Source organism: Elephas maximus, chromosome 2 (genome assembly GCF_024166365.1).
Source record: "Elephas maximus indicus isolate mEleMax1 chromosome 2, mEleMax1 primary haplotype, whole genome shotgun sequence".
Lineage (NCBI taxonomy): Eukaryota > Metazoa > Chordata > Mammalia > Proboscidea > Elephantidae > Elephas > Elephas maximus.
In genome coordinates, this window is record NC_064820.1 from 72,812,994 (window position 1) to 72,828,875 (window position 15,882).

The 15,882-nt window shown below is 41.3% G+C and overlaps 1 pseudogene; it reads left to right on the forward strand.

The window, feature by feature from the left end:
- The first annotated feature begins 4,001 nt into the window (after positions 1 to 4,001).
- LOC126066516 (B-cell CLL/lymphoma 9 protein-like) lies at positions 4,002 to 15,343 on the forward strand (annotated as a pseudogene).
- Positions 15,344 to 15,882: the final 539 nt, after the last annotated feature.

Consider the following 15,882-nt stretch of genomic DNA (forward strand, 5'->3'; position numbering starts at 1 on the left):
CATTACTGTGATGTTCACTGTATTGAGGTGCTCTGGAACTGAATCCTCAGCATCTCTGAGGTAGGACCGTATTGATACATCTTTGTGTTTACTTTCTTTCATTCATTCAAATCCACTCAAGAAGCTTACAGTATAATGAGGTATCAGTAAAATTTACACAAATGGGAATTTTTAAATGAAAACTCTGGTAGGATTTTTACAAAATGCAGCACTGTTGAATCCGACAGTTATTATTTCCTGTGGCAAAGAACATCTCACCAAGGGCAAGGAGCTGAGTCCTGGGTGAAGGTAGTGTAATCAATCTTCGAAGTCAAGTTACCTGACATCTACTTCATCATCTAGCAAAGTTTTATCATCCAGTTTCTGTTTTCCTGCAGAAACAATCCTATGTCATAGGGCCCCAGCCCTATATCTCGGTCATTTTTTTTTTTTAATTTTTACTGTGCTTTAAGTGAAAGTTTTCAAATCAAGTCAGTCTCTCATACAAAACTTTATATACACCTTGCTATATAGTCTTAGTTGCTCTCTCCCTAATGAGACAGCACACTCCTTCCCTCCACTCTCTATTTTCACGTTCATTCAGCCAGCTTCTGACCCCTTCCGCCCTCTCATCTCTCCTCCAAACAGGAGCTGCCCGTATAGTCTCATGTGTCTACTTGATCCAAGAAGCTCAGTCTTCACCGGTATTATTTTCTATCCCATAGTCCAGTCCAATTCCTGTCTGAAGAGTTGGCACTGGGAATGGTTCCGGTCGTGGGCTAACAGAAGGTCTGGGGACCAGGACTTCCGGGGTCCTTCTAGTCTCAGTCAGACCATTAAGTCTGGTCTTTTTATGAGAATTTGTACCTCGGTCATTTTGATCTATTGGTGAGAAAAGCAATCAAGTGCCTACCGTGACTGGGAGTTGCCACACAGACTTAGCCAAAGTGCAGAAGAATGACAAAAGTGGTACATTAACTAGGCTAAGGCAAAAGCTAAGGAATGGCAAAGTCTTCATTTTTTTAAAATTTCAAGTCCACATCTTTTTATCCTGCTGTGAAAAATAGACACTCGTGTTGATTATGATAAGGTCTTAGAGAATGTCCTGCCAAGATATGTGAAGAGAGGCTCCTGTCTTGGTCATCCTACCTGGAACTCTAGTGAGCACCTGGCCTTATTACAGAAAAATTATACAAAGTCTGCAAAATAGCACCTTCCTTGTTTTCAGCATAAGGCTGATTCATGCGATTGCAGTTTCCTTATAGATCCCAGTGGGTGCTTCCTATGTGGACGCAGAAAGCTCTCATCAAATGACAAGCGCACCACTAGGGATGAAGGAATGCGTGCATTACTTTTGATGACAGTAAATAAAATTATTTTGAAATGGAATGGCGTTCTTGTCTATAGAGAAAAGACTCTTTCGGCTGTTCTTATGCTTGTCTAAACTGGTTTCCTGAAGTGAGAATGCAATTTTCCCAAGAGATTGAGTACTAGTTTTATTTTAACTTAAAAATAATCACTGAGGGAGGTAGAGATGAAATAGTATGCTAATCTAGGAATGGCAAAAAAAACAGAGAGTATGGATTTTTGTTTGCTTGTTTTTTTTTGCTTCCTGACTTTCCTCTTTGGCATTCTCTAAGTCTCTGAGTGGAAAGGATCCATATTTATGCCTATTCCCAAGAAAGGTGATCCAACCCAATGCAGAAATTATTGAACAATATCATTAATATCACACACAAGTAAGATTTTGTTGAAGATCATTCAAAAGTGGCTGCAGCAGTATATCGACAGGGAACGGCCAGAAATTCAGGCTGGATTCAGAAGAGGAGGTAGAACCAGGGATATCATTGCTGATGTCAGATGGGTCCTGGCTGAAAGCAAAGAATCAGAGAAAGATGTTTACCTTTGTTTTATTGACTATGCAGAGGCATTTGACTGTGTGGATCATAACAAATTATGGATAACATTGCAAAGAATGGGAATTCTGAAACACTTAATTGTACTCATGAGGAACCTGTACATAGATTAAGAGGCAGTTGTTTGATCAGGACAAGGGGATGCTGTGTGGTTTAAAGTCAGGAAAGGTATGTGTCAGGGTTGTATCCTTTCAGCATACCTGTTCAGTCTGTATGCTGAGCAAATAATCCTAGAAGATGGACTGTATGAAAAAGAATGGGGCATCAGGATTGGAAGAAGACTCATTAACAACCTGCATTGTGCAGATGACACAACCTTCCTTGCTGAAAGTGAGAAGGACTTGAAGCACTTGCTGATGAAAATCAAAGACCACAGCCTTCAGAAGGGATTACACCTCAACATAAAAAAAAAACAAAAATCCTCACAACTGGACCAATGAGCAACATCATGATAAAGGGAGAAAAGATTGAAGTTGTCAAGGGTTTCATTTTATTTGGATTCACAGTCAACAGCCATGGAAGCAGCAGTCAAGAAATCAAAAGATGCTTTGTACTGGGCAAATCTGCTGTGAAAGACCTCTTTAAGTGTTGAAAAGCAAAGGTGCCACCTTGAAGACTAAGGTGTGCCAGAGCCAAGGCATGGTATTTTCAGTCACATCGTATGCATGTGAAAGCTGGACAATGAATAAGGAAGACGGAAGAAGAACTGACACCTTTGAATTTTGGCGTTGGAGAAGAATATTGAATATCCCATGGACTGCCAAAAGAAGGAACAAATCTGCCTTGGAGGAAGTACAACCAGAATGCTCCTTAGAAGCAAGGATGGCAAGACTGGGTCTTCCATACTTTGGACATGTCAGGAGGGATCAGAAAGACTTCATGCTTGGTAAAGTAGAGGGTGGGTGAGAAAGAGGAATACCCTCAGTGAGATAGATTAACACAGTGGCTGCAACAATAGGCTTAAGCATAACAACGATTGTGAGAATGGTGGAGGACAGGGCAACGTTTTGTTCTGTTGTACATAGGATTGCTATGGGTTGGAACCGACTTGATGGCACCGAACCACAACAAAAACAACAACAAGTCTCCATTATTGGAGTTTTTTTTTTTAATTTAATCTACATATTCTCTCTCAACACTCTCAGACAATCCCTGAGCCTCATATATTACCAATGCTTTGTGAAAAACAACTGAATCTCTCTTTAGAGCTGAAGGACTTCTTGTTATATGGGATGATAAGTCTCTATTGTTACATGGGATAATAAACCATCTTAGTTTTTTAGTTTGGTATTCTGTTGTTTGCCTCTGAAAGCATCCTGACTCTCTCCTTCAATTAAATTATGATGGGAGAGTAAATCATTCTAAAACCAAGTCACGATCATATTCTTCCAGGCTCAGAAATTTTCAGGGGTTCCTGACTCTATCAAAAATTCAAATTTGTAATTTAGCTTTTTAGGCTTTGCTATATTTTGCCCCAACCATTATACTTTGTCCCAACTTACCTTTCCCAGACTACTTCCCATATGTTTTATTTGCATGGTCCTGTCCACTGGTTAAAACACTATAAGACCTGCTCCACCCTAACAGCCGGTGCCGGCCTTGGACCAATGTTCCCTCCCCTCTCTGTGCCGTTTCTCTTCTTCCTCCTTCTCTTCTCTCCCAACCTCCTGGGATTGAATGTAGGGTTAGCTCGTGTCAGCTCAATTATGACCTAGAAATTCATTTCTGTTTGGGAGACAGAGATCATCTTTGAGAAGTTCTTCTGTGTTCCAACGTAGAAAAGATAGAAAATTGAACATCTTGAAAGATAAGGGCTGCCTTTGAGAAAGGGGTTCCTGAACTCACCTCCAGGATTAGCCTTGCAATGTCATAACCCTTGTATTGTGTGCTCTGAAGATGTGAGGTTTTCCTTTGGCAGCAGGAGGCACACCCAGAGAATGCGGAAGCTGCAGGACCCACTTCCACAACAGAGAAAATCAGATAGGAACACGCATACAGGTGGCCAGCATGAAGCAAGCAGGACCATGACCACTGTCCTCCACAGCTGTCTCTGCTGCACCCCCAAGGGGAACGCAGTTGGTAACTGTGAGCTCAGCAGTTCAATCAATGATTTCCAATAATCCTCAAATGAGGAACTCTCCCTCTGGAAACACAGAGTCAAAACAGGAGGTGATGGATCATTCCCCACCCCCTGCATGAGTTTCCCATGTGGAAACCTCAATTCTCCAGCTGGTTTCCAAATCCTCCAATTAGGATAAACATGGTCGCTAGCCAGCCATTCCTCTGTGGCCTGAAGTGTGGGAGCCATACTGCTAAAGCACCCCCTAGCCCAGGTGGGAGCACGGGCTAAAGAGTTGGCCTGGAGATGTTGCTGAGGAGTGAAGTATTCCCATCAACGCCTTTGGTTAGAGAGATCCTGGACTAAGGAATGTAATTCTGCTGATAACATAAAGCCCCAGTATCTCTAGCTCACACCACACTGCATGATCCTGTCAAATTCTGCAGTTCCCAGGTCTTCAACACCTTCCCGTGGCTAGACATTGCCCAGAGATCATGCCTCCTGAGAAGACTCCAGCCAAAGTGGTGTACTTGTTTTCAAACTTCAGAAGCTGTATTGAAGGGCCAGGTTAAACTGTAGTTTATTTTCACATTCATAACTTTTTTTTTAAATATATTTTTATTGTGCTTTAAGTGAAAGTTTATAAATCATGTCAGTCTGTCATACAAGAATTTACATACACCTCGCTATACACTCCTAATTGTTCTCCCTCTAATGAAATAGCACAGTTCTTCCCTCCACTCTCTCTCCATGTGTCCATTCTGGTAACTTCTGGCCTCCTCTGCCTTCTTATCTCCGCCCCCCCCCCCCAGACAGGAGCTGCCCACATAGTCTCATGTGTCTACTTGATCCAGAACCTCCTTCTTCACCTGTATCATTTTCCAACCCATATTCCAGTCCAATCCCTGTCTGAAGAGTTGGCTTTGGTAATGGTTCCTGTCTTGGGCTAACTGAAGGTCTGGGGACCATGGCCTCCGGGGTCCTTCTCGTCCCAGTATGACCATTAAGTTTGGTCTTTTTATGAGAATTTGGGGTCTGCATCCCACTGCTCTCCTGCTCCCTCAGGGGTTCTCTGTTGTATTCCCTGTCAGGGAAGTCATCAGTTGAGTCTGGGCACTGTCTAGTTCTTCTGGCCTCAGGCTGATCTACTCTCTGGTTTATGTGGTCCTTCGTGTCTCTTAGGCTCATAATTAACCTTGCATCTTTGGTGTTCTTCAAACCTGCTCCTGTTGGGCTGAGACCAATTGATGCATCTTAGATGGCTGCTTGCTAGCATTTAAGACCCCAGATGCCACTCTTCAAAGTGGGATGCAGAATGTTTTCTTAATAGTTTTTATTATGCCAATTGACTTAGATGTCCCCTGAAACCATGGTCCCCAAACCCCCACCCCTTCTTTGCTGGCCTTCAAAGCATTCAGATTATTCAGGAAACTTCTTTGCTGTTGGTTTAGTTCAGTTGTGCTGACCTCTCCTGTACTGTGTGTTATCTTTCCCTTCACCTAAAATAGTTCTTATCTACTATCTAATTAGTGAATACCCTTCTCCCTCCCACCCTCCCTCCCTCCACACTTTCATAACCATCAAAGAATATTTTCTTCTCTGTTTAAACTATTTCTCCAGTTCTTATAACAGTGGTCTCATACAGTATTTGTCCTTTTGCAACTGACTGATTTCACTCAGCATAATGTCTTCCAGAGTTCTTCATGTTATGAAATGTTTCATGGATTCATCATTGTTCTTTACCGATGCATAGTATTCCACTGTGTGAATATTATTTATCCATTCATCCGTTGATGGGCACCTTGGTTGCTTCCAACTTTTTGCTATTATAAACAGGGCTGCAATGAACATGGGTGTGCATATATCTGTTTATGTAAAGGTTCTTGTTTTTCTAAGATATATTCCAAGGAGTGAGATTGCTGGATCATGTGGTAGTTCTATTGCTAGTTTTTTTAAGAAAGCGCTAAATCAATTTCCAAAGTGGTTGTACCATTTGATATTCCCACCAGCAGTGTATAAGTGTTCCAGTCTCTCCACAACCTCTCCAACATTTATTATTATGTGTTTTTTGGATTAATGCCAGCCTTGTTGAAGTGAAATGAAATCTCATTGTAGTTTTCATTTGCATTTCTCTAATGGCTAATGATTGTGACCATTTCCTCATGTATCTGTTAGCAGCCTGAACATCTTCTTTAGTGAAGTATCTGTTCATCTCCTTTGCCCATTTTTTAGTTGGGTTATTTGTCTTTTTGTAGTTGAGTTTTTGCAGAATCCTGTAATTTTAGAGATCAGGAGCTGATCCGAAATGTCATAGCTAAAAACTTTTTCCCAGTCTGCAGGTAGTCTTTTTACTCTTTTGGTAAAGTCTTTGGTTGAGCATAGGTGTTTGATTTTTAGGAGCTCCCAGTTATCTGGTTTCTCTTCTGCATTTTTAGTAATGTTTTGTATACTGTTTATGCCATGTATTAGGGCTCCTAACATCCTTATTTTTCTTCCATGATCTTTATCATTTTAGAGTTTATATTTAGGTCTTTGATCCATTTTGAATTCATTTGTGTGCATGGTGTGAGGTATGGGTCTTGTTTCATTTTTTTGCAAATGGATATCCAGTTATGCCAGCAGCATTTGTTAAAAAGACTGTCTTTTCCCCAATTAACTGACTTTGGGACTTTATCAAATATCAACTGCTCATATGTGGATGGATTTATGTCTGGATTCTAAATTCTGTTCCATTGGTCTATGTATCTGTTGTTGTACCAGTACCAGGCTATTTTGACTACTACGGTGGTATAATAGGTTCTAAAATCAGGTAGAGTGAGGCTTCCCACTTTGGTTCTTCTTTTTCAGTAATGCTTTACTTATCTGGGTTCTCTTGCCCTTCCATATGATGTTGGTGATGTCTTTCTCCAACTCCTTAAAAAATGTCATTGGAATTTGGATTGGAATTGCATTGTATCTGTAGATGGCTTTTGGTAGAACAGACATTTTTACAATGTTAAGTCTTCCTATCCATGAGCAAGGTATGTTTTTCCACTTATGTAGGTCTCTTTTGGTTTCTTGCAGTAGTGTCTTGTAGTTTTCTTTGTATAGGTGTTTTATGTCTCTGGTAAGATTTATTCCTAAGTATTTTATCTTCTTGGGGGCTACTGTAAATGGCATTGATTTGGTGATTTCCTCTTTGATGTTCTTTTTGTTGGTGTAGAGGAATCCAACTGATTTTTGTATGTTTATCTTTTATCCTGATACTCTGCTGAACTCTTCTATTGGTTTTAGTAGTTTTCTTGAGGATTCTTTAGGGTTTTCTGTGTATAAGGTCATGTCATCTGCAAATAGAGATACGTTTACTTCTTCCTTACCAATCTGGATGCTCTTTTTTTCTTTATCTAGCCGAATTTCTCTGGCTAGGACCTCTAGCACAATGTTGGATAAGAGTGGTGATAAGGCGCATCCTTGCCTGGTTCCTGTTCTCAAGGGGAATGCTTTCAGAATCTCTCCATTAGAATGATGTTGGATGTTGACTTTGCATAAATGCCCTTTATTCTGTTGAGGAATTTTCCTTCTATTCCTATTTTGCTGAAAGTTTTTATCATGAATGGGTGTTGAACTTTGTCAAATGCCTTTTCTGCATCAATTGATAAAATCATGTGGTTCTTGTCTTTTGTTTTATTTATATGGTGGATTACATTAATAGTTTTTCTAATGTTGAACCATCCCTGCATCCCTGCATCCCACTTAGTCATGGTGAATTATTTTTTTGATGTGTTGTTGAATTCTATTGGCTAGAATTTTGTTGAGGATTTTTGCATCTAAGTTCATGAGGGATATAGGTCTGTAATTTTCTTTTTTTGTGATGTCATTACCTGGTTTTGGTACCAGGCATATGCTGGCTTCGTAGAATGAGTTTGAGAGTATTCTGTTGTTTTCTATGCTCTGAAATACCTTTAGTAGTAATGGTGTTACCTCTTCTCTGAAAGTCTGTTAGAACTCTGGGGCGAAGCCGTCAGGGCCAGGGCTTTTTTTTTGTTGGGAGTTTTTTGATTACCTTTTCAATCTCTTTTTTTGTTATGGGCCTATTTAGTTGTTCTGCCTCTATTTGTGTTAGTCTAGGTAGATAGTGTCTTTCTAGGAATTCAACCATTTCTTCAAGGTTTTCAAATTTGTTACATTACAATTTTTGTAGAAATCTGATACGATTGTTTTAATTTCAGTTGGGTCTGTTGTGATATCACCCATCTCATTTCTTATTTGGGTTATTTGTTTCCTTTCCTGTTTTTCTTTTGTCAGCCTGGCCAATGGTTTCTCAATTTTGTTAATTTTTTCAATGAACCAGCTTTTGGCCTTGTTAACTCTTTCAATTGTTGTTCTTTTCCCTAATTCATTGAATTCTGCTCTAATTTTTATTATTTGTTTTCTCCCGGTGCCTGTGGGTTTCTTTTGTTGCTCTCTTTCTATTTGTTCAAGTTCTATGAGCAGTCCTTTGATTTTGGCTCTATCTTCTTTTTGTATGTGTGCTTTTGTTGATATAAATTGACCTCTGAGCACTGCTTTGCCTGTGTCCCAAAGGTTCTGATAGGAAGTGTTTTCATTCTTCTGGGATTCTATGAATTTCTTTATTCCCTCCTTAATGCCTTCTATAACCCAGTCTTTTCTGAGCAGGTTAATGTTCAATTTCCAAGTATTTGATTTCTTTTCCCTGGTTTTTCTGTTATTGATTTCTACTTTTATGGCCTTATAGTCTGAGAAGATGCTTGGTAATATTTTGTTGTTTTGCATTCTGCAGAGGCTTGCTTTATGACCTAATATGTGATCTATTCTAGAGAATGATCCATGTGCACTAGAAAAGAAAGTACTTTGCAGCTGTTGGGTGGAGTGTTCTGTATACGTCTATGAGGTCAAGTTGGTTTATTATGGCATTTAGATCACCTGTATCTTTATTGCGCTTCTTTTGAATGTACTGTCCTTCACCGAAAGTGGTGTGTTGAAGTCTCCTACTATAATTGTGGAGCTGTCTATCTTACTTTTCAATGCTGTTAGAGTTTGTTTTTATGTATCTTGCAGCCATGTCATTGCATGCATAAATATTTAATATGGTTATATCTTCCTGGTAAATTGTCCCTTTAATCATTATATAATGCCTTCTTTATCCTTTGTGGTGGATATAACTTTAAAGCCTATTTTGTCAGAAATTAATATTGCCACTCCTGCTTGTTTTTGATTGTTGTTTGCTTGATGTATATTTTTCCATCCTTTGAGTTTTAGTTTGTTTGTGTCTCTGAGTCTAAAGTGTGTCTCTTGTAGGTGGCATATAGCTGGATTATATTTTTTTATCCAATCTGCTACTGTCTGTCTCTTTATTGGTTCATTTAGTCTATTTGCATTCAGTGTAGTTATGGATAAGTATGAGTTTATTGCTGTCATTTTGATGCCTTTTTTTTTGTGTTGTTGACAATTTCATTTTTCCACTTACTTTTTTGTGCTGAGAAGTTTTTCTTTGTAAACTGTGTGTTCCTCATTTTCATTGTAGTTGAATTTGTTCTTGCTGAGTCTTTATGTTTATCTTGGTTTTTATTTTGAAGTATGGGATTATTCTTCTTCTTTGTGGTTACCTTAATATTTACCCCTATTTTTCTAAGTATAAACCTAACTTGTATCTCCCTATATCGCCTTGATTTCCTTTCCATATGGAAGATCTATGTTTCCTATATTTAGTCCCTTTTTATTGATTATTGTCATCTTTTACACAATGACATTAGTGATTCCCTGATTTGAGCTTTTTTTAAAATTAATCTTATTTATTTTTGTGATTTGCCTATCAGTATGCTCTTCTCTGTGTCCTTGTGTTGTGTTGATATCTGATATTATTGATTTTCTAACCAAAGAATTTCCTTTAGTAATTCTTGTTGCTTTGGTTTGGTTTTTGCAAATTCCCTAAGCTTGTGTTTATCTGTAAATGACTTAACTTTGCCTTCATATTTGAGAGAGAGTTTTGCTGGACATATGATTCTTGGCTGGCACTTTTTCTCCTTCAATGCTCTCTATATGTCATCCCATTGCCTTCTTGCCTGCATGGTTTCTGCCGAGTAGTCTGAACTTATTGATTCTACTTTGTAGGTGAGTTTTCATTTATCCCTGGCTGCTTTGAAAACTTTATCTTTGGTTTTGGCAAGTTTGATGATAATATGTCTTGGTGATTTTCTTTTGGGATCTACCTTGTATGGAGTTCTATGAGCATCTTGGATAGATATCCTGTCATCTTTCACGATGTCAGGGAAGTTTTCTGCCAACAAATCCTCAATAATTCTCTCTGTATTTTCTATTATCCCTCCCTGTTCTGGAATTCCAATCACACACAAGTTATTCTTCTTGATAAAGTCCCACATGACTCTTAGGGTTTCTTCGCTTTTTTAAATCTGTTACCTGATTTTTCTTCAAATATATTGGTGCCAATTGCCTTATCCTCCATCTCCCCAATTCTGTTTTCCAATTCCTCAATTCTTCTCCTCTGACTTCCTAGTGAGTTGTCTAATTCTCTAATTTTATTGTTAATCTTTTGAATTTCTGAATACTGTCTCTCTGTGGATTGTTGCAGCTTATTAAATTTTTCATTATGTTCTTGAATAATCTTTTTAATTTCTTCAACTGCTTTATCTGTGTGTTCTTTAGCTTTTTCTGTACATTGCCTGATTTCATTTCTGATGTCATCCCTCATGTCTTGAAGCATTCTGTATATTAATGTTTTGTATTCTACATCTGGCAATTCCAGGAATATATCTTCATCTGGAAGAGATCTTGATTCTTTGTTTTGGGGGTTTGTAAAAGCAATCATGGTCTGCTTCTTGATGTGATTTGATTTTGACTGCTGTATCCAAGCCATCTATAAGTTATTGTAATAATTTATTTTATATTTGCTTACTGAGTCCTGTCTTCTTGTTTTGTTTTGTTTCAATATACCCAGATAGGCTACTAGAGTGCACTAACTTGATTATCGGAGCCTTTGAGTCACTAATGTCCTGTAACCAGATGGTTAGAGCTGTTATCAGGGATATGAACCTATGAGTCCATTCACTACTCTTAAATAGAATCCGCTCAGGTGTCCTGATAGTCGGTCCTCTAGTGTGTGCTGTAGGCTTTCACCTACTATCTTAGAGGAGTACTGGCAATGGTTGTATGCACTGGTCTCTGGTAGCAGCCGGGGTCACACCCTGAGGAAGGCAGGGTGCTGACAGCCTTCCCCCAAGTGTCAGTGAGGAAGTAGTGTCTCTGTTCTCTAGAGCACTCTGGTGGGTGGAATCTGCAGCTGTACCCTAGGCACCCAATGCTTATACCTGTAAAGACTGGTAGGCACCATTATCCTCAGACCCCTTTTGCAGGTGGCTAGGTGGTGTGGATGGAGCCTCAGCCCTCAGGACCCTGTTATGGGTAGGTAAGGGCTCTGTTTGGTAGGTAGAGCAGTATCGGACCTCCAAAACCTGCCTCTCCACCGCTCAGCTGAAACAATGATAGTCAGACCTCTAGTAGATTTGTCTTGCATCATAATAGCCTCCTGGCTACCTGTAGGGGTGAAAGCCAAAGTCTGTGGATCTCTTATGCCTGGACTGGAACTGCTTCTGCTCTGCTCTTCCAGTTTAGGGGATTCAGGAAAGTTTGCTTATTTGATACTTCTCCCAGGCCAGGAGAATGGGTCAGAAAAAGCACGGCACTTCTCTCTCAGATCCAGGGAATTCAAATGTTAATGAAGCCAGCTGGGGCAGGGAGGGGAGGTATCAGACAGATAGTAGCAAAGTAGACAAAATCACTTATCTTGTGTTGAGAGCTGTGTACTGTTTTATCTCAGATTCCAGAGGCATGTGTAGACTGTGTGCACTGGCTGGATCCCTGCAGAGATTGCCCCAGGCGGTTAGGGCTGCATCCGTGCTTGCCGTGTCTCAGGAAACCACCATCAGCCCCACCGCATTTGTGCCAGAAAGCAGCACCAAGGAATCAGAGCTGAGGCACTGCACAGGCTCAGCTACTAGTCACTGTTTCTGCACCATTTCTCACTCCCCTGTCACTCAGGTCGATTCCTTAGTTCTGTGTTTGATGGTCAGGGTTTGTAGTTTGTCATATATATAATCGATTCACTTTTTTGGGGGGGGTCTTTGTTGAAGAGGGTTCATTGGAAGCTTCTGCCTAGTCAGCCATCTTGGTCCCCTCATAACACTCTTAACAGTAGGGCAAAAGCACATCCCCTCTGAACACACAGATAACTGCCTTTGGATAACCTGAAACTTCTCCCAGAAGAGTCCCCAGCTCCAAACAACCAGAACCAGAATTCTTCCCTGAATAACAAACTGCAGCCCACTTTACATGTTCTGGCATCAGCAACAAAACCTACTGCTCCCCAGTGTCACCTAGATTGGCTTAGTTCTGGGGTAGAAAACAAACTGATTCTCTCTATAGGCAGACCTGCCAGCTCCACTGTACTGTGCCTAGGCAGCAATAGGCCAGATATGATGCCCTAAAGCCAAGCAGAGATCCCTGTTTCCTAGAGGAGCAATAGCTCTTTTACAGTTTTAATTCCCACCTCCTCCCCACTCACTCGGGGAGAGAATCCTGATAGACTATTTCAGGAGCAGCCGGAGCATCAGGAATACACCTTACAAACTCTCAGAGATATCCAAAACAAAAACCAAACCTGTTGTAGTCAAGTCGATTCTGACTCATAGTGACCCTATACGACAGAGTAGAGCTGTCCAAGGAATGGCTGGTAGATCCGAACTGCCAGCTTTTTGATTACCAGCCAAGCTCTTAACCACTGCACCATCAGAGATACCCAGTATATGCTTTTCCCCAATGAGAAAATAATTCATAGGAGCACAAAATGGGAGACCCCAGCAGGATCCTGGGGTATTACATGGGCCTCAGAAGAAATCAGAAAGGTCAATAAAGGCTATGGTATCTCAATCCCAAAACTTAGATAAAATACCTAGGCCTCAGACAGATGTGGGAATACCATTTGTCCTTCCAGAATATAGAGGTATGCCCTTTTCTCCAGATGAAATGGTTCCATTTTCCATGAACTTCTGGGATTGTGCCATAGTTTCCGAACACCTCTATCATAAGACTCCTGAGCAGATAGCTTGGCTGAAATTCCACCAGGAGTTTTATGAAGAGAAGAGAAAGAATCAAAGACAAGAGGTTGTGCCCTGCAAGATATGGAGAACGTGAACATCAGGAAGTGATCCACAGGCCTTTCCCTGTGTTGCAGATGACCTCTAGCATGCAGAGAGCCATTTTCTGATAGTATGACTAGGCCACATTCTCTACCCCTAGGAGTATGACTCCCTTACTCATTATGCCAGGGAGCTAGATATGCCTCTCTAGATTTGCAGGAATGATAAGCTCTGAAACTGAAGGGCCAAATGTCCTTAGCCCTGCATCCAAAGTAAATCTTTCTCAAGTCAGTTGGCTAGACAATGTGCCAAAAATCCCAGATGATCGAAACTCCCATCCTGGACAAGGGGTCATCAGTTGCCTTGGCTGAGGGGAGCACTGCTCAAATCCCCAAAGATTATCTGAGGAGATGTCTCAACAGCATCTGGCAGAGAAACAATGAGCCACCACCCCTCCCTGGGATAAGCATGGCAGGCATAAGGCCCAGCATGTAGATGACAAGAATGATCCCAGACTTTCAGTAAATAATCTCATTTTACCTCAGTTGAAAGCCCTCTGAGTGATTCCTGAGGTGATTTTCCAAAACGAATGTCCTACAGATGGGCCCTGGTTGAGAACTTGACTTTGGCATGGTCTTTAATATTCACAAAGGAAGATGCCAATCTGAGCATCAATATGGGTCTCACTCTCACGCGACACCTCAAAAGATGAGTGAAGCTGAGTGTACCCTAGGAGATGATGAATTATGCCTCATGGCTTACAGATGCTTCTTTCTCAACATAAGATGATGCCCCTGACATTTGGTGAGCACCCTCAGCAGGAATATGTCATGGGCCCCAGACCATTCCTTCCATGTCTCAGGGTCCAGGCAGCAACAAAGGCTTGCAGAATCTCCAAGAACAAATCAGGCCTGAACAAAGGACTAATAGCCACCTCAGTCATATGCCACCACTATCAACCCTTCCGGGAGCCCTCTTAGCCTCAACACAGCTCCTCCAGTTTAACTCAGTCTGTGGCAGGCAGCCCGGTGCATTCCCCAGGCATCAGTCCTCTGAAATCTCCTATCATGTACAGTCTAATCACCATTGCTGAGCTTACCCTCAAGGAACTTCAAATACCATCAGATTCCATAATACCTGGTGGGCATGGTGGCAGGTCCAGATGCTGCTGCTTCCATTAAATCACCCCCTGTCTTGCGGTCTGCTGCTGTTTTGCTTATTGATCTGCTTCTGTGAATATCTCCAGAAATCTTCCCTTTAATATCCTTTGCCTTCAGAGCTTACCCTTTTCCAAACTCAGTCTCCATTATGATGCCTTCGATATCCAGGTTTGCAATGTCCTGTTCCACCTAATTATACCGTGATGCCATCAAGGCTACGGTCAGCTCAGACGATGATTTCCCTTCAGCTCTTTTTCCCTACTTGCCATCAGTGAATTACATGCCAGGCATAACTATCAATACACAGAATCCTCAAGTTTCAGTTCTAAACCCCATGGTTCCAATGCCAACCCTCAGTCCAGTGGGAATAACCCAGCCTTTTTCTCATTTTAACCAGTTGCCATTTCTGAATTCCTTGAGACCCAACATATTTTCTCATATTGTTCCAGTTGGGCCTGATTTGATATCAGACCATCCTACGTTAGGGCGTGAGTCCCAGGAATCTCTGATGGTATCTCAAGAACGGTATCCCAAGGTTTCCCCGGGGCTCCCTCCAGTACAGTCTCCTTCACATCAGTTTCCACGTCCCTAATATGGGCAGAGAAATTTCCCAGAAGACATGGGTTTCCTAGGGGAAGACCTTCTTTGCCATCCCAGCAAGCTGTGTCTAAATTCAGTAGATGTAGCACTTTGTAAGCCCAGAGGACTAGGCAGTCCTGACTGCTTTACTTCCCTGGGAAACAGCGTGTCTTCAGTGTGTATGGGCCCAGATCTGCCCAAGGTCATACCTCAGTTTGATCTGTCCCACTCCATCTGAGAAGCCCAGCCAGACACTAACAATTCCCTGCAGGGAAAGTCTCAGGCCATAAATTGTCAGGGGTCCTGGACCTGTGTTTTGGCACATGCGCAGGTTGATGGTCAAACAATCCCCCAGAATTTCCTAGCATGGGAGTTCCGGGGCCATTGGGAACTCCAGACGTTCCTCTGGGGACAGCTGCATCCATGCTGGGTCTCAACCCAATGAGATTGCTAGTCTTTTTCCAGCACAGTATTAATGAAAAGCATAATAATAAATAAATAAATAAGGAAATAAGTTCAGTGAGAGGTAGGAGAAGCAGGGAAATGATTCTCTTTTAAAATAATGAAGCTTAAGACATCTGTTTCTCAGTTCAAGAGCTCTTCAGCACTGTCTCTCCCTGTATATACAAATCCCCCTCCACGTGGTTCTCTGACTGTCCCTGATTCTTTGCCGTTTCCTCTGTTAAGTGCGTCTTCTTCTTCTAGGGCTCACTTCCCCATTCTGCTTACCCCTCAGTCCTTCCCCTTTTTCCCTTTGGCAGTTGCAATAAATGGTGTTATTTTGGGGAGATAAATCTAGCCAAGCCTCACATTCCATGCAGAACATCCTCCTGGTTCTGGGAGGGAGAGGTCTGCCCTTGGGTTGCTGTGCTGTTTTTCATCCCCTGGTCCTTTTCTTTGCCAGTATGCCATCCATGCCCCCTTGTTTTCTGTTCGCTTATTAAAAATTCCCAGGTGAATTTTATTAACGTGGGAGTGGAACAGCTGCTAAGATTTACCCAGGATTTTTTTTTTTTTTAATTTCGTGGTTACTTCCC